General features: G+C 44.6%; 2 long non-coding RNA genes across 2 annotated transcripts; one reads left to right on the forward strand and one right to left on the reverse strand.

Moving 5' to 3' along the window:
• Positions 1-8,620: 8,620 nt before the first annotated feature.
• On the forward strand, positions 8,621-12,950 carry LOC128342457 (uncharacterized). Its single transcript, XR_008314988.1, has 3 exons — positions 8,621-9,390; positions 10,392-10,559; positions 11,713-12,950. It is a non-coding gene; the product is annotated as an uncharacterized LOC128342457 (long non-coding RNA).
• A 5,668-nt stretch (positions 12,951-18,618) lies between these two features.
• On the reverse strand, positions 18,619-22,829 carry LOC128342190 (uncharacterized). The gene is made up of 3 exons (XR_008314825.1): positions 22,773-22,829; positions 22,172-22,328; positions 18,619-21,605 (listed from the first exon to the last, which is right to left on the reverse strand). It is a non-coding gene; the product is annotated as an uncharacterized LOC128342190 (long non-coding RNA).
• Between the last annotated feature and the right edge of the window lie 623 nt (positions 22,830-23,452).

Here is a 23,452-nt window from a genome sequence, read left to right on the forward strand (position 1 = left end):
TTTTACAACCCTTCCAGAGAGTTTCAAAAATCAAAATCTATCACAGAGAGGCAGTAAGAAGCAGCTTTTTAAAGGGAATCTTTTCCCCTCCAGATTCATTTAGCCCCTTCCTTACTGATCTTCAAATCTCTATTGAAGACTTTTCTTTTTTGCCAGGTTTTTGCCCTGTAGTTGACCTATTTGCTTTTGGTTAGTTACTTTTGTTTTTAATTCAGAATGTCATGTTTAATCTTGTCTTGCTTGCATGTTTTTGTGCACCGCCCAGAGTCTATGGGGTGGGCAGTATATCAAATGTTTCAAATAAATAAATAAATAACAAATTGACAGAAATCCCCTCTCTTCCCCTCTCTTTTAGATGTACCCTGATGAGGCCTCTCTCAATGCTGCCAGATTGAAGTAAAAAGCCACATCACAGCTGCATCAAGTGATGAATATGTGTAGTGAAATAGCCTTTAAAATTGCTTGCTGTTGGGGACAGGGGGTGTCGACATTCTTTTAATTAGATTCTTGCATCTCTACATCTCTTCAAATCCACTAAAGACTTCTCTCTCAAACTGGTACAGAGAATACATGTGCAGAGTTGACAAATTCAGATGTAGCATCTGCAAGATGTAATAATAACACCAGAATTAATAAGTGAAAGAGCAAAGAAAATTAAAAATTGGCCTGTGCCAGGCGACGATGAACTGCATGGCTTTTGGCTTAAACACCTAACAAGCTCTCATAAACAACTATCTAAACAGTTCAATCACATTTTGCAAGGAGGTGATATTGAACAATGGATAACAACTGGGAAAACTCATCTCATAGTGAAAGACCCAGCAAAAGGTGCAGTTCCAAGTAATTATATACCGATAACCTGCCTGCCAACCATGTTCAAATTATTAACTGGAATAATAGCAGATGAAGTAATGTAACACTTATTAACTAACAAACAGCTTCCAGTTGAACAGAAAGGAAATTGCCCGAACACCAGAGGCACAAAAGACCAGCTGCTGATTGACAAAATGATTTTAGAAAATTGCAAGAGAAGAAAAACAAATCTAAGTGTTGCATGGACTGACTACAAGAAAGCCTTCAACTCATTGCCTCACACATGGATACTAAAATATTTAGAAACAACTGGTGTCAGCAAAAACATTCAAACATTTATAAAAAATGCAATGAGCATGTGGAGTACACAGTTCATTATCAAGGACAGTGAAGAAGAATGGTCAGTCTTCAAGATGGTTAAAATGGTCAATAATGAGAAACTATTCAACACCAATGAAAGAAAGCAGGCCTACAAGAAAGAACAAGTCAAGAACCGAGCAGAAAAATGGAAAAATAAGCCACTGCATGGTTAATATTTGCACAATATAAGTGGAAAATCAGAAATCACCAAGATCTGGCAATGGCTTAAGAATGGCAACTTGAGAAAAGAAACAGAGGGTTTAATACTGGCTGCACAAGAACAGGCACTAAGAACAAATGCAATAAGAGCAAAAGTAGAAAAACCAACAACAAACAGCAAGTGCTGTCATTGTAAAGAAGCAGATGAAACAGTGGACCACCTAATCAGCTCTTGTAAAAAGATCACACAGACTGACTACAAACAAAGGCATGACAAGGTAGCAGGGATGATACACTGGAACATCTGCAAAAAATACAAGCTACCTGTAGCCAAAAATTGGTGGGACCATAACATTGAAAAAGTGGTAGAAGATGAAGATGTAAAAATATTATGGGACTTCCGACTACAAAGACAAACATCTGCCACACAATACACCAGATATAACTGTAGTCAAGAAGAAAGAAAAACGTCAAAATAATCGACATAGCAATACCAGGGGATAGCAGAATAGAAGAAAAAGAAATAGAAAAAAATCACCAAATACAAAGATCTACAAATTGAAATTGAAAGGCTGTGGCAGAAAAAGACCAAAGTAATCCCAGTGGTAATTGGCGCCCTGGGTGCCGTTCCAAAAAACCTTGAAGAGCACCTCAACACCATAGGGGCCACAGAAATCACCATCAGCCAATTACAAAAAGCAACTTTACTGGGAACAGCCTATATTCTGTGATGATATCTATAAAAACAGCAACAACATTGACAATAAAATTCAGAAACCCCAGGTCCTTGGGAAGGATTTGATGTCCGGATAAAACAAACCAGTCAATAACACCTGTGTGACTGCGAAAACAAACAAACAAACAAACAAACAAACAAACAAACAAACAATTTCAGCCTTTTTATTGCACCTATTAACCAAACATTAAAAATAAAACAGGGACAGGAATCCAGGCATGGCTCTCTCACTTCCCTGCTGCTATTCATAACCATCTCTAGCTCCAAACTAGATCTTAAGTCACGAAGAACAACAACAACTCTTAACTCACTGGCCAGCACTGACTTGTCCCTGACAAGACTGAAAAGCCAGTGACTTTTCTCTCAGCCTAACCCGCCTCACAGGCTTGTTGTGAGGATAAATAAGGTAAGCATATACACTGCCCCTTGGAGGAAGAGCGGGATATAAATTTAGACATCTAAGAAAAGACATGTCTAATCACATGTCATGAACATTGATGCTAAGTTTCATTCTTAATCATATGAATGTTTCATTGCTCTCCTTTTCACAAATGTTCGGTCTGTGTAAGAATCCATCTGGCCATTTGTCTTTCAAACGACAAATTTCCACCATGGTTCTATTTCCCCGGTACACCACTGCAATGAGGATTGTATTCCGACATCAAAATAGAAGAAGAACCGCCCTGCTGGGTCAGGCCCAAGGAGGCCCATCTAGTCCAGCATCCTGTTTCACACAGTAGCCCACCAGATGCCCCTGAGAAGCCCACCGGCCAGAGCGGAATATCTGTTCTGTGGATACAATGGCCAGTTGTATTCAGGCCAGGGCTACTTGTGCAACAGAATTTCATATAACCTGCACTGCCAGGCTTCATTTTTGTATGGGATGTGGACTCTTTTCTTGTGGTGTTTTTTTGAGAAGCGGTTCAGGTGTGTGCATGTGAATATGAGAGAGAGTGAGAAAGAGACGGGGGGAGGGAGGGGGGAGCGCTTAGTGGCCTGTAGAGGTGTGTCTCTCCATCATGCCTTAATACATCGATAGTGTACCCTTTAGGCACCACAATCCTCTTTGTTTTTCATACAAGATGAATTGCTAAAGATTTCGGCCACAATCCTACAAAGCTATGTGTGGGAAATTAGTTGTTTCTGCAGCAAAACACAGCTTTGAATTTCCTCCCACCTCCCCACAGCAACAACCCCCCACCCTCCGCAAAGCCTCTTTGGAGCAGCAGCAAACAGAAGAGTCCACTTATTTTGCTTGGGCTAACTCTCTGCCTCCCCACATCCAGCAATCCTCTTGCTTGCCTGAACACCATAGAAAAAACCAGTCCACTGGTCTTGCTGCTTGTCTCCCACCCCACAACTCCTCCCAACTCCCCACAATACGAATATGACACATATTAATATATTGCTTTTCAACAAAAGCAATATAAATATGATGGCCCACAATAGCACCCCCGCCTTTTGAGCAGCAGCAAACAGAAGCGTCCACTTAAGTTGCTTCAGCTGCCCCCCTTTCCCAACTCCATTGCCTTCCCACTTCCCCACATCCAGCGAACCTCTCCCCACCCTGTAATTGCCTGAGAGCAGCAGCAGAAAACATGAAGAGACAAGTCCACTGTCCAGAAGAGGGGGCCCTGCTCCGGGTGCCAACAATGAGAGAGGCCTGGCTGTTGTGCACTCGGGACAGAGCCTTCTCTGTTGCTGCCCCCAGACTTTGGAATGCTTTCCCAGTCAGGGAAGCCATTCGCTCCTCGGACTCCATCACGGCTTTTAGAAAGCTTGTTAAAATTTGGCTTTTTACCCAGGCTTTTACATAATCGTTTTTCCTGCTGCTTCTGTGTGTTTTCACCTGTTGTATTGTTTTTTATGCTTGTATTTTATAGATATTAAATTTGGTTTGTTTTTATATTTTTTTAGCTTAATATTTTTATTGTCTTTTTATTGTATGTTTTAACTTTTGTAAACCGCCTTGGGGTTGTCTTTTAATGAAAGGCAGTATATAAATGCAACAATAAATAAATAAATAAATAAATAAATAAATAAATAAATGATCTAGAAGTAGGGGTAAGCAGTGAGGTGGCCAAATTTGCAGATGATATCAAACTCTTTTGGGTTGTGAAATTGAAAATGGATTGTGAGGAGCTCCAAAAGAATCTCTCAAAACTGGGTGAGTGGGCAACAAAATGGCAAATGTGGTTCAATGTTGGCAAGTGTAAAGTGATGCACATTGGGACAAAAAACCCAACTTCAAGTATACCCTGATGGGATCTGAGCTGTTGGTGACTGACCAGGAGAGGGATCTTGGGGTTGTGGTGGACTGCTTGTTGAAAGTGTCGACTCAATCTGCAGCAGCTGTGAAAAAGGCCAACCAAGATGATCAGGGGCCTAGAGCATGTTTCTTATGAGGCAAGGCTACAACACCTGGGGTTATTTAGAAAAAAGACGACTGTGGGGAGACATGAAAGAGGTCTATAAAATCATGCATAGAGTGGACAAAGTGGATGGAGAGAAATTCTTCTCCCCCTCACAGAACACTAGAACCAGGGTTCGTCCCATGAAATTGATTGCCAGGAAATCTAGGACCAACAAACGGAAGTACTTTTTCACACAACACATAATCAACTTGTGGAATTCTCTGCCACAAGATGTGGTGACAGTCAACAACCTGGATGTCTTTAAGAGGGGTTTGGATAACTTCATGGAGGAGAGGTCCATCAATGGCTACTAGTCAGAGGGCTATAGGCCGCCACCAGTCTCAAAGGCAGGATGCCTCTGGGTACCAACTGCAGGGGAGTAACAGCAGGAGGAAGGGCATGCCCTCAACTCCTGCCTGTAGGCACCCAGCAGCATCTGGTGGGCCACTGTGTGAAACAGGATGCTGGACTAGATGGACCTTGGGCCTGATCCAGCAAGGCTATTCTTATGTTCTTATGTTCAGTGAAAGAGTTAAGGGCATGATAACAAGTGGAAAACTCTGTGGTGCCCCCCTTCCCTTGATGCCCTAAGCACGTGCTTGTTTTGTCTCATGGTTAATCCAGGGCTGCGGCCACCCAGGGCTGCCTCCCATCTTATCTGCGGGGAGAGCGGGCTAAGCCCACTCTCCCCACTAACCCTCTCGAGGCGAGTCTCATTGATTGTGAGACCCGCCTCACTGTCTATAATACCACACTCCCTGTAATTTTTCAAATGCTGGAATCAAACTTGCCCTCAGACATACAAATGCTATTCACAAGGAAGTGTTAATTCTGTTGGAAGAGTCAATCATGTGGAGCTTGGACTGCCTGAGAATGGATGGCATTCTACTGCTGTCAACATTCCTGGGGCAGCATGTGATTCCTGTTCACTACTACTACTTATATACTGGTTTCCCACAAAAGTTTCCAAAGTGGTTTATATAGGAAAAGAATGCATAAAATGGCTTACTGTCCCCAAAGGGCTCACAATCTAAACATATTAACTCTCTTCAATTCTGGCCAAATTTTAAGAATATTGGGGTGATGTAGAGCAATTCTGGAGTTCAAAGATGTCTTCAGAATCAGGTTACAGACTTCGGCTTCAAGAAGCTCAGCTTTCTGCCTATCTTTTAAACAAAAAGCCAATGTTGAGCTGTTCGGATTTTGAAAAAGTGCTTCAAAGTGTGTTGATGATTCCAAGTGAGAGGAACAATGGGAAGTAGTTATAATTTATCCCATCACAGAAATCAACCTTGTTTGTTGCCGAATGTAGGCTGTTAGTGCAGGTTTCTTTAATGTACACAGAGTGCTGTCTGTATGCAGTTATTCCACATAGCAAGAAGTTGTTCTCCAGAGAGTGGCAAGGCTTTTTTTTTTTTTAAAGCCTGCATTCTGTTAACCCTCCTGTACTTTCTGTTACTCAGGTCCCTGTTTTTCCAATTCACACTCTGTTGGACCAAGTTCAGAGAACTCAGGGTATGTGTACCAGGTGAAACCCTCCAGAACATTGAAGCTATGGAAAAGGTTGGAAGATACCTGTGAACTGATGAGATTGGAAGACCTCGCCAGCCAATGTACAGTCCAGTGGGATCTGGCCAACTGATGAATGGGAAGAAGTCATTCAGCTCTACTAACCTGTCTCTAAGAAATAACCACCTAGAATAGGGATGTCAAACTCCCAGTCTGAGGAACAGATCTGGCCTGTGAAGCTCCAGCCCCCAGGCAGGTCCAGCTGATCCCTGCTGTGACTGCAGACACATTCACTGTTTTCCCCGTTGCCTGAGCAGGGGCCAATAAGACAATCACCACCATGACCAAAAAGCAGCTATTATCCAGCCCCCGTCTTTCCCCTGCCAGCTTGCCTGTGTTTCCCCCAATGAGCAGGGGCCAGGAACTCACGGCCAAGGGGAGCCATCACCCAGTCCTTTCCCCTGCGGTTCCTGTCTTTCCCCCAACAGAACACTGCCAATCCCAATGCTTTCTTCATTTTGCCCAAAAAATTCCTATAAACCATCTTTTAACTGTTGTATTGAGGGATTTTGTTTTCCGTATAATGCAAAAATTGGTGTGTTTCACATTCTCATATCAAGGACTACATTCTAAAGCTGAGGGCAGAGGAACATGATGGGGGACACCAAGATCCCAGCCAGTATGTGGTTGACTAGGCAACGCTCTGAATAGAGGTAAAGCAATCTTGGAAGAAGTTGTCCCTTTTAGGGAAAAGGGCATCTCTGCTTAGCTGAGAGGAGCTGCAAAGCCCAACAAAGCAGATGGAGGGGAGAGAGCCTGAAACATAGATAGATAAACTTTATTACAGTCTTTGACCAGTACAGAAACATGAAGGAAACAACATAATGTCACACCAATTATAATAGCATCAGTATAGTTTTACATGTATTCAATGACACAGTGAATGATTCCACTACATTGGTTATCAGGTGATGTCATACATTCATTGCTATTAAATCAAACTTAGCCACATGGTAAGTAATATTGGCTTGAAGATTTGACAAAAGAAATATGCTTCATCTTCTCTGCCTGATATATCCTTAATCAGTGGTAAAATGAACAACTCTCACTAGTCCCTATAAAAATTGCAGTATAATAAAACATGACCCACATCCTCTATGGCCTTTGCAGCACATGGACAGTAGCATTCAGAACTGGAGACCTGACCATGTCTACCATATAGAACCGCCGAGGGCAATACATCAAAGTGGGCCAGTGCAAATGCTCTATTGTCTTGGTCCTAAATGCAAATATTTTGAGTCTTTTTGAGGCCCTACTCATCTCCTAAGAGTGAAACAGAATTCATTACTACAAGGGATGGTGATGTCCACTAGATTAGATGGTTTAAAGGGGGGGGGGTTAAGGGTGAAAACATTAGGTAATATAGGCTTATCCAGTAGGGGGAGGCGAGTTGAATAGGGACTACCATATATAGTAAAAAACCACCAAAACAACAACAACACCAGGCACAATCCTCAGAGGATCCAGAGGCCTGTACAAGAAGGTCCATGCCTGGAAAGCTCCTGTGTGCTGGTTGTGTGCTAAGCCTATATTTATTGTTTTTAGAATTCAAGAAGAGGGAGCAGAAACAACAGCAGACTGTATCTCACAGCCACAGCCAAGAAAGAAAGAACTCTCAAACAAAGAAGCCAGCAACTGCAACCAAAAACCTCCGTTTGGGACACATGAGTCTGAGCAAGTCTCTATAACTCTTTCTTTATTTTGCCAATTCTGTTGTTTGTGTTAAGAAAGATACACTTCAAAGTGCACATATACAGTATCATTTGTTGTTATCATTCTGTTCACTTCTATGGAGAATTAGAGGGGGGAAAATCCCACAAGACAGGATTACACTGCCAATTGTAAACTCACCCATACATAGTGTAAAGAAAGTGTTCTACTAGGAGACAGGAAAGGGAAGTGGGCAGTGAAAGTCAAGAAGCATGGAACTTGGCCAGTGCAGTGGAGAGAACAAGAGGGAGAAGGAATATGGAAAAGATGGAGGAGAGAGGTTGAAATTATGAAGTCCATGCAAATAGGATGTGGTGATGTTCACTAGCATACAGATGATTCTGAAACAATTAGACAACTTTGTGGTGGCTGAAATAGACCAGGAGGTCCTGGGGAAGGGGTGAAGGGGCTAGGTAGCTTGGCCTACCATCGAGGTCGTGACTGGAGTGATGTGACTTTCAGTTCCATAGAAGAGAGATTTGCTTCTGTTGTCCTTGCAGATAGTGACCTGAGTCCCAAGAGGACAATACATCTTGAAATAGGGCCAGAGGTTGGATTTCGCAGAGCCCTCAATCACCTATGCCTGTCAATCACCCATACCACCCAACTCCCTTTGGTGTCCCTAGCATCTACCCATGGGGAACAATGGGCTGATTCAAGTTCCCTGTTGTTCCTTATGGGCAAAACAAGCAGAGTGCACACAGTTTGCAAACCTGCTGTTTGTGCAGAGGTGGGGCAAGAGATTCCCAACAACCTCAGCTTTCCCTGGAAAGGCTTTGTGCAAGCAGAGTTGGGGCTTCAGAGTTAGGCCTGATTCAATTCGACCTCAAATTGAATGGCAAAAACCAATTCGTGCACATCCCTACTTTTTCCTGCCCTGTTCCCTGCAGCCTTGCTGGCCAATTAATTGCTCAGCTAGGTATGTATGTACAGTAAGTGACATCTAAAGCAATGAGGACTAGTGATCCTGAAGAGATTACAATGCACACCAGCATCTTCCAGAGCATTAAGTTGGCTTGCTTAACTGTTCTTAAAGATGGGTGGCTGTTGCCAACCAAGGTAAAGTCTGGGATGGCAGGGCAAAGCACACCCGAAGGCCCGCCTGTGTCTAGTGTTGAAAGATATCCTTCAGTTGTCTTCCCTTGCCTGAGCTGTGAGATCCGGAGTCCAGCCGGGTGCATTCACCCATCGCTTTGCTCTCCCCATCTAACACAATTTCATCTCCGGTATTCATACAATGCAGCTGCTTCTCAGAGAGCAGGGGACCCTCAGAGGTCGCATGCTCGGGTAATTGCCACTTGATTTTGTGGTCAGGTTCTAGGCTGTGTGAAGCAGCAGCACTGAAGAACTACCTGGGGGTTTGTGGGGCAATAAGCCCTCCAGCTGAAGCTGGCTTCAAAAGCTGCCCCCAAGCACCCCCCTCATGTGGTTTCCATGTCCCTTGCTTAAGCTTGTCGTTTTTCAGGAGCTGGCATTTCCCCTCACTGGCATCTTCAGCAGAATCATGAGAGTGATGGAAGGGTTTTCTCGATTCCTACTGTCTGGAACATCAAGGAACCTCATTTGATCCTCTCCATCCTGTAGACAAAGGGTTGCCAGCAGGACAGCTGAAAACCAGAATTCCTTTTGGTTGGTCACATGGCTTTCCTTCTAGAATCCCACTTCTATATTAGGCATTTAGCACTTGAAATCTGTACTCATTTTGCATGCTCATGAGCAAGCAATAGTAGCGAGAATCTCCTAAATGGCAAATATAAAGAATGCCAGCCATCCTCAGAATTTCCAAGAAGTTGGGTGATGAAAAGAACACCAGAAGCACACAACAGATAATGTGCTTGTGGGAAACTGGAGGGAGGGGGTTGCAGGATCAGACCAGGTCCATCTAGCGCAGAGTTCTGCTTCATAAAGCACCAATATCTCTGGGGAAGGCACAAGTGGGATAGGAAGGCAAGAGCTATCCCTCTTTGCATGTTTCCCATGTCAGACTTCCTCTCAACATGGACATTTTGCTAGCATGGCTATGACCCCTTTATTCTCCCTTAAAATGTCTAAGTTTTTAGTGTTTGTTCAAAGTGAACAGCTACTCCGTCCTGTCTAAGGTACTGGCCTTTTCTTCATCTTGTGGCAGCAAATTCCGAAATCCCACCCCAAACATTGCACATGATGTCAAAAGAGGGTCCTTTTTATTTTATTGTCTTGTTCTGAATCTCCCCCAATCTATTTCACTGGATGATTCCCAAGTTGGGACTATCCAGTCCCAAACTCTGCACAGGTTCATCACCCTGTCATGCCTCCCATGCTTTTCTTCTTACTCAGTGAAAAATCCCAATTGCTTCTGCCTTTCCGTTCTGGGAAGGAGCTCCACCCCTGAGCGGTTTTATGGTCCTTTTCTACACCTTTTCCAGCTCTAACATAATCTTGTTGAGTTGGGCTGACTAGAACTGCACACAATATTCCAAAGGTTTCTTCACCAAGGTTTTGGCTCAGCTGTCTCTACCTACTTCCTCAGTGAGAAGGAAGATGGCGCAATACCTTGAAACCTACTGGATTCCAATCCTGGTCCCATTGGTCCCCTCTCTTCCAAATGTCTGCTTGAGTCTCTTTCTCACCTTCTTCCTGCTCTCTTCTAGGCTGTGAGGAATTGGCAGCTTTTGCAGGTGGCTGTGAAAGATCTCCCCCACCAGTGACTCCATTAAGGGCAACCCCCCCAGATGGAGCTTCTGGAAGAGGAAGAACCGGATTGAACAATCTCCAACTGCAGAAAGGGGGCTCTCAGGCTTCTTCAGGAGTCACAATCGGTGAGGAGGTACCTCAGGCTCCTGGGGAACAGTTGGGACTGGGGGTGACTCTTTTGGGGGGGTGACTTTTTTGGGAAGGTGGGTGGGACAGCTAGTGCTTAGGAATCTGGCAGACCTTTGGGCCTGAATTAAAAGGCCTTTGGTGAGAAGTAGGTTCCCTTTGGGAGATGTTCCTATCTCCTTATTCATATTATTATTATGGTCACACCTAGAAGTCCTTTGGCTAAGGTTAAAAAGCAACACAGGTCCTGCTTGCAGCATGTCCAAGCAAGACACATCTTGGATGCAAGGAAACTAGCCTTTCTCCTACCCCACCTCACCTCACCCCACCCCACCCCACCCCTTAATGGTCCAAGTAAATATGGGCTTATGGGCCAGCCAGCCCCCACCAACAGGCACAGTTAGCTGGTGAGACTCAACAGACCAAGACATTGGTGGCAGAGCATTCCTTCCTTCCAAAAGTTCTGCCTCACACGCCAGCTAGGTTTTTCCATTTGGCAGCAGGCTGGCGGTCTCACCAATGGATCCTTGTCTTATTCGGTAGCCAATAAATGGTAGCCAGCCTTAATTCCAACAAATGGTACACCCCACCTCACCCCGCCGTTTCTTCTTCCCTTCCAGATTTGAGCACTACAGAGCAGAAAAGAAAAAGAGCTAAGAGAATCATTGAGTAGAGGGCCTTCCTCTACAGAGCCCAGGTCATTTCTGTGAGAAGCATTCCCCCCCCCCCATTTATAAACTGCCCTATCCAGAGGCTCTGGGCGGTGTACAACAACTTTTAAAAGACATAAAACTCACAAAAGAATGCTAAAAACAATATAAAAACAATTCAAAAATGATTAAAACTATTTAAAATCAATTAAAATACATTTTAAAACAACAGCACTTTACAAGCCTTGGAAGGCCAGGCCAAATAAATAGGTTTTTATAAATAGGTTTTTTGTATTTGCCCCATACAAGATCTGGGAGCACCCACCCTCTGCTCTGATCCCTTCCTCAGTTCTGCAGACTCCCTGAGAAGCGGCAGAATGTTCCATGAAGGAGGTGGGGTCCCAAGAAAGGAGAGCAACCCATCAAGTAAGGGTTGGTCCATTTCCAGGAAGCCACGGAGAAGTCCTTCTGTCATTAACAGCTCAATGCTTTTAATTTTCAGTTCATCCTCTGGTGGACAACCTTTTTGAATGCCATCGTGGAAAGCGTGAAAGATGCTGAGTCCAGTGGCCAACATACTCTGGAGTACAACAAAGAGGAGGCTGTTGAGACCATTTTGGTGTGAGAAATGCAGCAGAGAATGGAAGAGAATGACCAAGCACAGGCCCAGTTCAAACCTGACTGCCATCTTTATTTTATTTTATTTTATTGCTTATTTCTCTATGTAAACTACTTGGAAACCCTTGTTGAAAAACAGTATGTAAATATTTGTTGTGGTGGTTTTTGTTGTTGTCACTATCCCAATGAAGTCCATGGGTACTGACCAACTCTCTTCTGCTCTTTGACCTCTTCCAGGAGATAATGGAGGATGTTACGTTGCATCTGGACCCTGGCTCCCTCTTGAGAAAAGCCATGGACACCGTCAAGGAGCTCAGGTGTACTCATAGTCATAAGGGATTAAATAAGAGAGGGTTATGTCAGGAAAGGGCAGTGGCAAACTAGACAAGATCTGTAACTGGATCTCCCCTTTTAAAAAAATATGGCAATTAATTCTAAGGGTTTTTGTCAAATCTTGTTAAGTCCTATAGCCTTATCTGTATCAGGAATTCCCCAGACCTGGATTTGTCATTTTTGAAAAAGAGGAGAAACCATCACAGACCTACCGTTTTTATGCTTGCCTAGTTGCCCTTTCCTCTTCTCTAGATGAGCTTCCCTTTGCTGAATCACCAGCCCTGCACACACTACCAAATCTTATATTTCCCCCAGCTCCAGCAAAATGAAGCTGTCTCTGTCCCAACAGCTCCAGTTGGCTGTCCTGCACACTTTCTGAAATTTCTTACAAAAATCTGATGGTAACTCATCCCTACAAGAATTTTTACATGTTTTTAACTGCTAAGTTGATTCAGAAAAACTACTAGAAGAATATAAATGTTCATGGTAAATAGCAAACTGATTGGAAATATCATCTGACAAACAAAATATTTGATTTCATTCTTGCAATAAATCTTGAGTCCATTTCTGTATTTAATCCTCTAGGTAATTGTGATTAATTTGTGGGATTGATGTATGAGGGCTCTTTTATATGTTTTGTATGTTGTAGAACTATATATTTGTATATATATTTGTATATCTATTTTTGAAAAGTCAGTGATTTATAAATATATATAAAAACCTTCATTAGGCTCTGTGCCTATTCACCATAACATGTCATGTGCTCACAAAAGGGGTCACACTGTCATTGGGTGCTCAATAACCTCTTCCTTCAGGTATCTCACCATGTCCCTTGCTGTGTTCTTCCTTTGTCTGAGTGCAGAATTTGAGGTTTTCTCCTAAGTTTGTTGTTCACCTTTGCAACATTAACACTTTGCAGGTGTTAATTTGCATGTGTTCACAGATATCAGAGTGAGTTGTTTCAAGGGCATGATTTCTCTCTTTTTCCTTGCATTTGGAAATAGTGAATCCGATTCCCTTTGCTTTCACACCGCATATGCATTTGGATTGTACACTGCAGGTGTCTGTATTTAGGCCTCTGACTAAAGCCTCTTTCTTCAGCTAAGATATAGCTTGGGTCTTGGGTCTTATGTAGTCTGGATGACCTCATCTTCTGTGCCACAGCTTCAATAACTCTCTCTGTGTGAGCACAGTCTTGCAGCTTTGGCTTTTTCTTTCCCATAGTCTACTTCAAATAGGCTATTCACCCAAAGAGATTGTGAGGAGCTCAAAAAGGCTCTCTCCAGACTGGGGGAGTGGGTGATAAAATGGCCAATGTGGTTCAGTGTAAGCAAGTGTAAAGTGATGCATATTGGGGCAAAAAACCCAGCTTCACATATATGCTTATGGGGTCTGAGCAGTCGGTGTCTGAGCAGGATTGAGATCTGGGGTTTTGGTGGACAGCTCATTGAAAGTGTCGACTTAGTGTGCGGCAGCTGTGAAAAAGGCAAATTCCATGCTAGGGATCATTAGGAAGGGGACTGAAAATAAAAATGCTAATTTTATAATGCCCTTATACAAATCTGTGGTGCATACAGTTCTGATCACTGTATCTTAAGAAGGACATTGTAGAACTGGAAAAGGTGCAGAAAAGGGCAACCAAGATGATCAGGGGCCTGGAGCATCTTCTCTATGAGGCATGACTACAATATCTGGGGCTTTTTAGTCTGGAAAAGAGGCAACTATGGGATGATATGGTAGAGGTTTATCAAATTATGCATGGAGTAGAAAGAGTGGAAATTTTATCCCTCTCTCAGACTAGGGGCCATCCTGTGGAACTGAGGGCCAGGAAAATGAAAGGACATATTTTTCTGCACGTAGCACATAATTAACCTATGGAATTCTCTGCCACTGGATGTAGTGATGGCCACCAGCTAGGATGGCTTTAAAAGGGGCTTAGAGAAATTCATGGAGGACATGACCATCAATGACTACTAGTCTGGTGGCTGTAGGCCACCTCCAGCCTCAAAGGCAGGATGCCTCCAAATATCACTCTCAGGGGAGCAACAACAAAATTACGGGGCATGCCCTCACCTCTTCTTGCCTGTGGGCTTTTTGGAAGCATCTGGTGGGCCAATGTGTGGAACAAGATGCTGGAATAGATAGGACTTGGGCCTGATCCAGCAGGGCTGTTCTTATGGAGTCCATTCATAAGCAATTCCTTTCCAGTTATAACAAAACAATTCTTTCCCTTGAACATTTCAGAGTCTTTCTCAGTAGCATACTTGACGGACATTAAACTGGCTTTGAGTATGGGACCATAGAAGCGTTTTCAACTCTTGGTTTAATGGTTTCTCAATTTCTTCCAGTTCCCAGTGCAACTTTGCAGGCCCTCTGCCTTCTGTAAATACTTGTTTTCCCTCTTCTAGACCAGAGGTTCCCAACCAGTGGTACTTCAGATGTTGCTGAACTACAGATCGCATCACCCCCAGCTGCAATTTATTGTGGCTAAGTAATGATGGGCGTTGTAGTTCAGCAACATCTGGAGTATGTTGAGACGCGGTAGAACTCCACCTTTCTCTGGCTCTAGTGCATAGAGAAGCAAGAGGTGGACACATCCACACCCTGGCAAGGAACTGGGGCTTGGGAGCGGGCCAACAGTCCAATGCAGATAGGCAGCTCATTTCCAAGCTTGTCTTGACACTCAAGTCATTCCTTCTTGCAACGAGCAGCTTGTGTGCCGAGGCGGCTGCTCTTCTCCTGGAGAAGATGATGAGTGCGCTCCAGCCCTCCCTGACCACTGGGGAAGCACATGGCCCCCTGGCAGGTCAGTTGAGGACTGGAGTGGTGGCGCAGCTCAGCAACAAGTTTGGTCAATCGGCAGAGCATGGTTTGGCCTGCCAATGTGACCCAACTGTGAAGGGCAACACTCAGGTGGAGGGCCCTCCGGGTTCAAGAGGTTAGGCAGGCAGAGGAGAGGAGGCTGGGTCTGAACCAGGAGGAGGGTGCTGGAGTGTCTGTTTCTAGTGTGCAGTCCACACCCAGCAGCAGTGTCATCTCCACTTCCTGGTCCAGCAGCATGGTGTCCCTGGCAGCACCAAGGAAACCAGCACACCAGTGTTAGTTGGAAGTGAAAAGTGACTCCTGTCTAAGGCACTGTCCTTCACTTCATCATGTGGCAGCATACTCCAAAAACCCATCCCAAACATGCTGCACAATGTGAAGAGAGGGTGCACCTCTGTCATGCCCCCCATTCTTTTCTTCTTTCTAAATGAAAAGGTCCCAGTTGCCTCCACCTCTTCCCTTCCAGGAAGGAGCTGAACCCCTGAGCTATTTCATGGTCCTTTTCTATACCTTCCCAAGCTCTAACATAAGCTCCGTGAGTTGGGTTGAGCAGAACTGCACACAATGTCTCTGCACCAATGCGTTTTGGCAGCTGTCTCTACTTAATTCCTCCGCCAGAAAGAAGATGGTGCAATACCTGGAAAACTATTGGATTACCTGTATTGCTACCTCGACTGTTCTGGAATCCTTCCCTGTCCCATTGGCCCCCTCTCCTCCAAATGTCTGCCTAAGGATCTCTTTCTCACCTTCTCTCCGCTCTCTTCTAGGCTGCGAAGGAACTGCCAATGCTGCAGGAAGCTGTTTCAGACCTCCCCCTCATGTGACTCCATCACGAGCAAGCACCCCAGACGGAGGTTCTCAAAGAGGAGGAACTGTATTGAACCAACTTCGGCTCCTCCTCCAACTCCGGCTTCTCCTCCAACTCCAGAAGGGGGTTTCCAGACATCTTCGGGAGTCACAATTGGTGAGGAGGTGCCCTTGGCTCCTGGGGAATGGTTGGGACTGGGGGTAACTGTTTTGGGAGGATGGGACACCTAGTGCTTAGCAAACTGGCAGATTTGTGGGCCTTAATTTTAAATGTGTGGGCTGAATTTCTTCTTCCCTTCCAGCCTTGAGCACCGCATGGCAAAAAAAGGAAAGAGCTAAGGTTGGGTATCATTGAGTAGAGGGCCTTCCTCCACATAGCCCAGGTCATTTCTGCACATGCCCCCCTGGCAGGTCAGTTGAGGACTGGAGCGGTGGCGCAGCTCAGCAACAAGTTTGGTCAATCAGCAGAGCATGGTTTGGCCTGCCAATGTGACCCAACTGTGAAGGGCAACACCCAGGTGGAGGGCCCTCTGGGTTCAAGAGGTTAGGCAGGCAGAGGAGAGGAGGCTGGCTCTGAACCAGGAGGAGGGTGCTGGAGTGCCTACTTCTAGTGTGCAGTCCATACTCAGCAGCAGTGTAATCTCCACTTCCTAGTCCAGCAGCATGGTGTCCCTGGCAGCACCAAGGAAATCAGCACACCAGTGTTAGTTGCAAGTGAAAAGCGACTCCTGTCTAAGGCACTGTCCTTCACTTCATCTTGTGGCAGCATACTCCAAAAACCCATCCAAAACATGATGCACGATGGTGCACTTCTGTCATGCCCACCATTCTTGTCTTCTTTCTAAACGAAAAGTAATAATAAGAAGAAAGAAATAGTAATAAGAAAGAAAGAAAGATGGATTCCCAGTCCCCAAAGTGAGAGAACAATCTAAAAAGAAACATAAAATAGACACCAGCAACCATCACTGGAGGGTTACTGTGCAGGGGGTAGAAAGAGCCAAGTGCTCCCCTCCCCTGCTCCATGAAGAGAATCCCCACTTTGCCCTCCACTTGGGGTCCTCTTGCCCAGTTGGCAGGAGATGCCCCCAAGTCCTGAAGCAACCTCTACAGGCAAGAGGACCAATGGCCATTGCTGAGGCTCGTGACACATCCTCTTTTATGACACTTCCGGGGCTCAGCTGCTCTTTGTGGGTGAGTTAGGCGAGGTGGAGAGGAGCTGGAGAGATAGAGAGGAAAGAGAGTGTTAGAGAGTCCGTTTCTGTTTGTCAAATTTATTTATTTATTTATCCATCCATCCATCCATCCATCTATTTATCCATCTATTTATTCATCCATCCATTTATTTATCAATTTATTTATCTATTCAGTGTTACAGTTAGTGTTAGTGTTATATTGTTGTTTGTTGTTTGTTTGTTTGGGGTGGTTTTGGGAGGGGTCTGGGGGGAGGGAGGGACAGTCAGCTTTTAGTAACAGGAGGGATAGTTAGTCAGGGGGGAAGAGTTAGATAGGGAAGGAAATGGGGGAGAAGATGAGGAAAGACTTATTTGCAATGTAAGTTGGATTTCATCACAGCTTTGCCTGTCTCCCTCTGTTCCTTTTGAGGTTTGTAGCCCCAAACATGGATGTTTCAGATAGGACCTCAGTACTTGCTGGTACATTTTATCTCTCCACTGGAAATAGCCAGCTATTTCTAAGTTAGCCCCAGGTATAGATTGGATTCATTTGCCAATATACTTTATGGACATTTTTATACTCAAATGCATATAGACAAGACCATCATGAATTGGATTACTGGATATTGGATAATGATGATGATGATGATGATGATGGTGATGATGATGTAGCTCCAGTTGCTGATGAGCCCACCTACCAGATGGAACATACAACTTAACTCCTGCCCCTTTTAAACATGACCTTTAAAACATGGAAGAAACCTGTTTTCCCTGGGGTCCATCCCATGGTGCTGCTAATGTAATGAAAGGCCCACAACCAATGGGCAGGGCTCATTGCACAGCAGCTTCACACAAACCTGTTGCCCCCAATCTCAGTCAGGCAGCCATTTTGCATCAGGGAACTGCCCACCTGGACCTGCTTTGTCCAGCGGGCGGCAGGCCTTTCCACATGACAGTAGAGCTGAGCCACCGACCCACAGAATTGCAGCACCTACCGGATTAAGATCATATCGAAAGGGAATCCATTTTATTATTTATTGATTTATTTAGCACATTTTTATACCGCCCTAACCCAAGGTCTCAGGTTCACAACAAACAAATACTGAAAACAATTTAAAATAAATAATAACAATCCAAAGTTTTAAAAAGTTAAAAAGCTTGGGTAAAAAGATAAGTCTTTAGACCCCTTTTAAAAGCCACTAGAGATGGGGAGACTCTTATTCCCACAGGAAGTGCATTCCAAAGTCTCGGGGTGACAACAGAGAAGGCCCGTCCCCGGGTGGCCACCAAACGACATGAAGGTAGCCACAGACGAGCCTCCCCTGATGAACGTAGTGGACGATGGGGATCATGCAGAAGAAGACGCTCTCTTAAATACCGTAGGCCTAAGCTGTTTAGGGCTTTATAGGTTATAACCAGCACTTTGTATTTGGCCCGGAAACCTTTTACAGTCAACGTGAAGAATCAGGCTTGAAAGAACATTGCTTTTTCTCTAGTGTTTGTTGTATATAAGAATGCTCATGCCATTGAATTTGTTGAGACCCCCAGCATCAACATTCACCAGTATTCGTTTTGTGCCTGAGGAGACGACTCAGGCACAAAACAAGCACAAGATTAGAGACTAACAAGACCCTGAACTTGATAACAGATGCATCCATGTCACTGAGGGCTGGGACACGACGCCTCTGGATAGAAGGGACATTTCCCCTTCAGAGCAATCGCCTTTCCAAGTCCAGCACTGTACGTTTGCCCATTGGAGTGGACAGAAATGGTGCACTGATATGGGGGGAAGTGAGGAGGTGCACTCAGGCACGTCAGTGGGGTGACAGCTAAACCAAAACCAAGCCTGCTCCTATCCGCATGGCCCCATCATGGATTCTGCTTCTTAGCATGCTACAGTTCAACAGAAGGTTGAGAACTCAGTAGCTTTATTCGTATGTTATGTTCAATATCTGTACAATGAGGGTGCAGTGTACGCAGGTAAAGATCTGTGTACAGTTAGAGTGATAGACATGTTACATTGGACACAGGGACAGCAGTACACTTCCTATCTGTATCATACATTTGAGGGTCCAGTACCCAGGTTCCCTTTAAAAATGAACCCCATACAGTCATTCACAGAAAACCATCTACAAGTGTACAGAGATCTTGAACTAGTACAACATAATGTCTGAATAGGGCTTCTGAGGTATCTGTGCACATCAATGTTGTGTGAGGAGGAGGAGGGCACAAAACATTCTCCCTGTCACATTTTGTGGTCAATTTGTATTGCAGACACTTTGAAAGGAGGGGTTCCCCAAGAGGAGCAAAAGACTACAGACAAGCAGTTGTATACTATCCACCAGTCTTGCCAAACTTGTGCTTTAGTAGTAATCCTGCCTTCTGAAATACTGGGGAAATATCGGTTGTGTAGTCCTGAACAAAAAACCCCAAGTCCACATCATTGCTGTAAGGAAGAATATTTGCAGATCCTTGAGTCATGAGCTGTACATCGATGGTTTAGATTGGTGATATACTGATGGTTTAGATTTGGGATGTTGGGCTTTCCCCAATGAGTCCTGTCTTTTTTGAAATTGGGAGATCTGAGAAGGATGAAGGGAATGATCGGCAGAGGGAGAGTAGTTGGAAGGACAAAATGATGTTGCAGAAGAAGAGCAGAATATTTGTTACCCCTTGAAAAATTGTAGGCAGCTTGCTGAGAGTTCATAGAATTCCCTGTCTTTCTCAGTTTGTGTATCCTTTCCGTTTTGTATCCTTTCCAACAAGAGCCTGGCCATCAAGAGGCAAGTTCTCTCTTTGTCGTAAATCTGTCAGGCTAGCCAGACGAAGCACAACAGAGGCAGAAGCAGAAGAGCGAAATCTAACAGGAATCCATTCTCCAAACCAGGTCCAGTCCGAATCAATCCAACAGAGTCCAAAGCCAAATCCACAGGCAAGGTCAACACAGTGCAGGCTCCAAACACAGTCCAAATAATACACAAACACAGCCGATTAGTTCGCAGGAAACTCTTGTTGCTATCAGCAGGGTAGCATCTTATGTAGGCTGACCCCCAGTGCTGTGAATTAAGAGTTGCTGAGTCAGCAGCTTTGCCTGTTCTTCTACGCGCGCGGCTCCTTAACTCTTGCTGTCTCGTGGTCCGGCGCCTCTCCACAGCTGAGACTGGACATGCCTCCTCCACAAGAGCTGCCTCACCCAGCTCTAACTCATCTTCGACTCCTTGTGCGTCGCACCCACTCTCCTTTGCAACTTCTGGTCCTTGCCCACCCTCCTCTGCTCTCAGCTCTGTCTCCACTTCCAACTCCTCCTCGGACTCTTCCAGCATGCCCACGACACTATTCTTGTTCTTGTTTCAGGTGCCAAGCTAGTTGAACACATCCACGTGTGCTGGTGCAGAGCTACCACAACAGATATTGACTGAATCATACTGTCAGCGCCAAAAGGATTCTGTTCTTGGATTGGAACTGAGCAGTTTCAACTGTCATGGAGTTAGGAGTAGGATGGTGCAGAAGGAACTGACTGTCCCTAGCTTGAAACTTGTAAAAACCTTCCAGCTTCCTAGAAGTAGGTGGCAACGATGCAGGTTTCCCCCAGCAAGCTTTGACAATGTCCATTCAAGCAGAGTTCAGTGGAAGGAAGTTAGAGTGCCAAGTGTCCGCATCAATTGGCCCCAAAATGGGATCAGGAGAAGATTTAGGAGGTTTGTTCATCTGGATACCTAAAGAGTTAGCCATATGGACCACTTGGTCAGTGAAGAGCTTCAGGTACTCTGATGGAGACAGAGGCTTTGGATCTCCCATTAGATCTGAAGGTGTGGAACCTGATGCAATGTTCAGGGATGTTTCTGCATCTTCCTCTGAGGCAGATTCTTCAATCAAGGAATCCGGTGGTAGAGAGTCAACATCCGGCTGCTTACATGGTTGAGTTCTCTTCTCTCTTGACTGAGACCAAGTACTGCAGTGTTGAGGAGAGTGTGATCGGGACCAAGAGTCTGGATGGTCCAATCTCCCCAGAGATTGGTGTTGATGTGAAGCCCAAGAGCAAGGCTGGAGATAGTTTTTCCTATGATCAATGCCATATCTGTTGTCGAAGAAGTAAGCGTAATGATCAGGCATGATCAGATGTAGAGTCATCTCAATGTCAACTTTCTCAGTCACAATATACCCAATCCGATGAGTGTTTTGGAGAGTACCGACGGCAAGGAGATTCTCTGACACCCGGAGAGTATTGGTATCATGTAGACACTCTTCTGTATCGTCAGAATCGTATAGGAGAGGCTCTTCAGTCCGGAGGAGGTCAGTGTTGAGGAGAGCAGCTAGGGTTGATGGTATCGCCTTCCAAGTGAAGCAGATCATGATCTACCTCATGTTCAGGAATGAAGGGTGATGTTGGTGTGGCTTCTCTGGTCTCCCTTTTTTGGGAGTGGAGCAGTCTCTGGAGGCTCTGTTGAGTTCATAATCATCCATGTCTTGGACTGGAAGTCCCTGTTCAGGCTTAGGTAGAAAACACCTTTTTTGGAATCAGAGTCGATGACTGAGATTTTTTTTGATTGAAGGCAGTTGAGATATCAGGGTTGGAGTGAAGAGCTGCTCCAGTGTGTGCATTGGCTTAGAAAGGTCTTCATTTTTAATTGGCTGGAAAACTCTGAGAAGAGAAAGAAAGTCAGAAAAAACAATTTAGTTAGGACACGCATTCCAAAGTCCCAGGGCAACCCTGGAAAAGGCCCAATTTCAGGTCGCCACCAACTGAGCCAGTAGCCACTAAAACCAGACCTCCCAGATGATCTTCCTAGGCGGCGGGGTTCATGAAGAAGATGGCTTGCTTGTTAATACATTGGGCCGAAGCCATTCAGGGCTTTATAGGTAATAACCAGAAACTTCTCTTTATCCTGGAAACTGATGGGCAGCCAATGTCATTCTTTTAGAATGGGTGTAATATGATCTCTTTGGGTAACACCAGAGACCAAGCTGGCTGCTGCATTATGTACCAACTGCAATTCTTGGAATGCGTCCAAAGACAGCCCAACATACCGTGCAGTAGTCAAGTCTGGATATTACCAGCATATGCACCACTGTTTTAAGGTCATTGATTTCCAGATATGGATGTTGCTGGCATATCAGCTGCACCTGATAGAAAGCCATCCTGCTCACTTCCTTAGCTTGAGAGACCAGGCAGAGGTTTGCGTCCAGAAGTACTCCCAGACTACATACCTACTCTTTCTGGGGGAGTGTAACCCCTTCCAGAACAGACAGATCTAAGCCACTTCCTATCTTCCAGTCATCTTCCTTGTATTCAACCTCAGTTTGTTTTTCCTCATCCAGCCCATTACTGACTCCAAGTAAGCATTTAGGGAAGATAGGCTATTTCCTAATGAAGTTGACATGGAGAAATAGATTTGGTTATCAGCAGCATATGGATAACACCCTGCACCAAATCCCCCATGATCTCTCCCCACACTTTCATGTAGATGTTAAAGAGCATTGGAGATTGAATGGAGTCCTGCGGAACCCCCAACAATAGCTTTTCTTTTGAAGAGCAACAATCTCCAAGCAACACCATCTGGAACCTACAAGAGAGGTAGGAACAGAGCCACTGCCAAGCGGTGCCTCCCACTCCCAACCCGCTTCAGGCGCTCCAGGAGGATACCATGATCAATGATATCAAAAACCACCAAGACTCGAAAGATCCAAAAAGATCCACAGAGCCTATGGATTCCTTTTTGGAGATCATCCAACTGGCCGACCAAATGAAAAGAATGTGCCCCCCCCCACGTCCCCAACAGCAAGCAATATTAAAGGCTAATTCACATACACTTGATATTCATCACTTGATGCAGCTGAGACGTGGCTTTTTCCTTGAATTCGAGCCACGAGAGAGGCCTCATCAGGGTACATCTGAAAGAGAGGGGAAGATTTCTGTCTTTCTTATGTATGTATGTATGTATTAGAAACATTTGATATACTGCCCACTCCAAAGACTCCGGGCGGTGCACAAAAACATGCAAGCAAGACAACATTAAGCATGACATTCTGAATTAAAAATGAAAGTAACCAACCAAAAGCAAATAGATCAACTACAGGGCAAAAGCCTGGCGAACAAGAAAAGTCTTCAATAGAGATTTGAAGATCAGTAAGGAAGGGGCTAAACGAATCTGCAGGGGAAGAGATTCCCTTTCAAAAGCTGCTTCTTACTACCTCTCTGTGATAGATTTTGATTTTTGAAACTCTCTGGAAGGGTTGTAAAAGTTGTAAAAACCACATTTCCAAGATACAGTCAACTGGAGGACACATCTTGGACAATTCCCTGCACCAACCTTGGTTTAATTGTTGTGCTGTGGACACAAGTTCTTTTTCTTATGCTTCTTCTTATGAAGTGTTCTTTTTCTTATGCACAAGTCAAATTCTCCATTTATTTTTCAAACTTATGTCATAGTGATGCTACAATGCATAGTAGAGAATTAGAAGGCACTTCCGTTTAGTTTTCTAAGTACA

The sequence above is a fragment of the Hemicordylus capensis genome, chromosome 2 (assembly GCF_027244095.1).
Source record: "Hemicordylus capensis ecotype Gifberg chromosome 2, rHemCap1.1.pri, whole genome shotgun sequence".
In the NCBI taxonomy this organism is placed as follows: Eukaryota; Metazoa; Chordata; class Lepidosauria; order Squamata; family Cordylidae; genus Hemicordylus; species Hemicordylus capensis.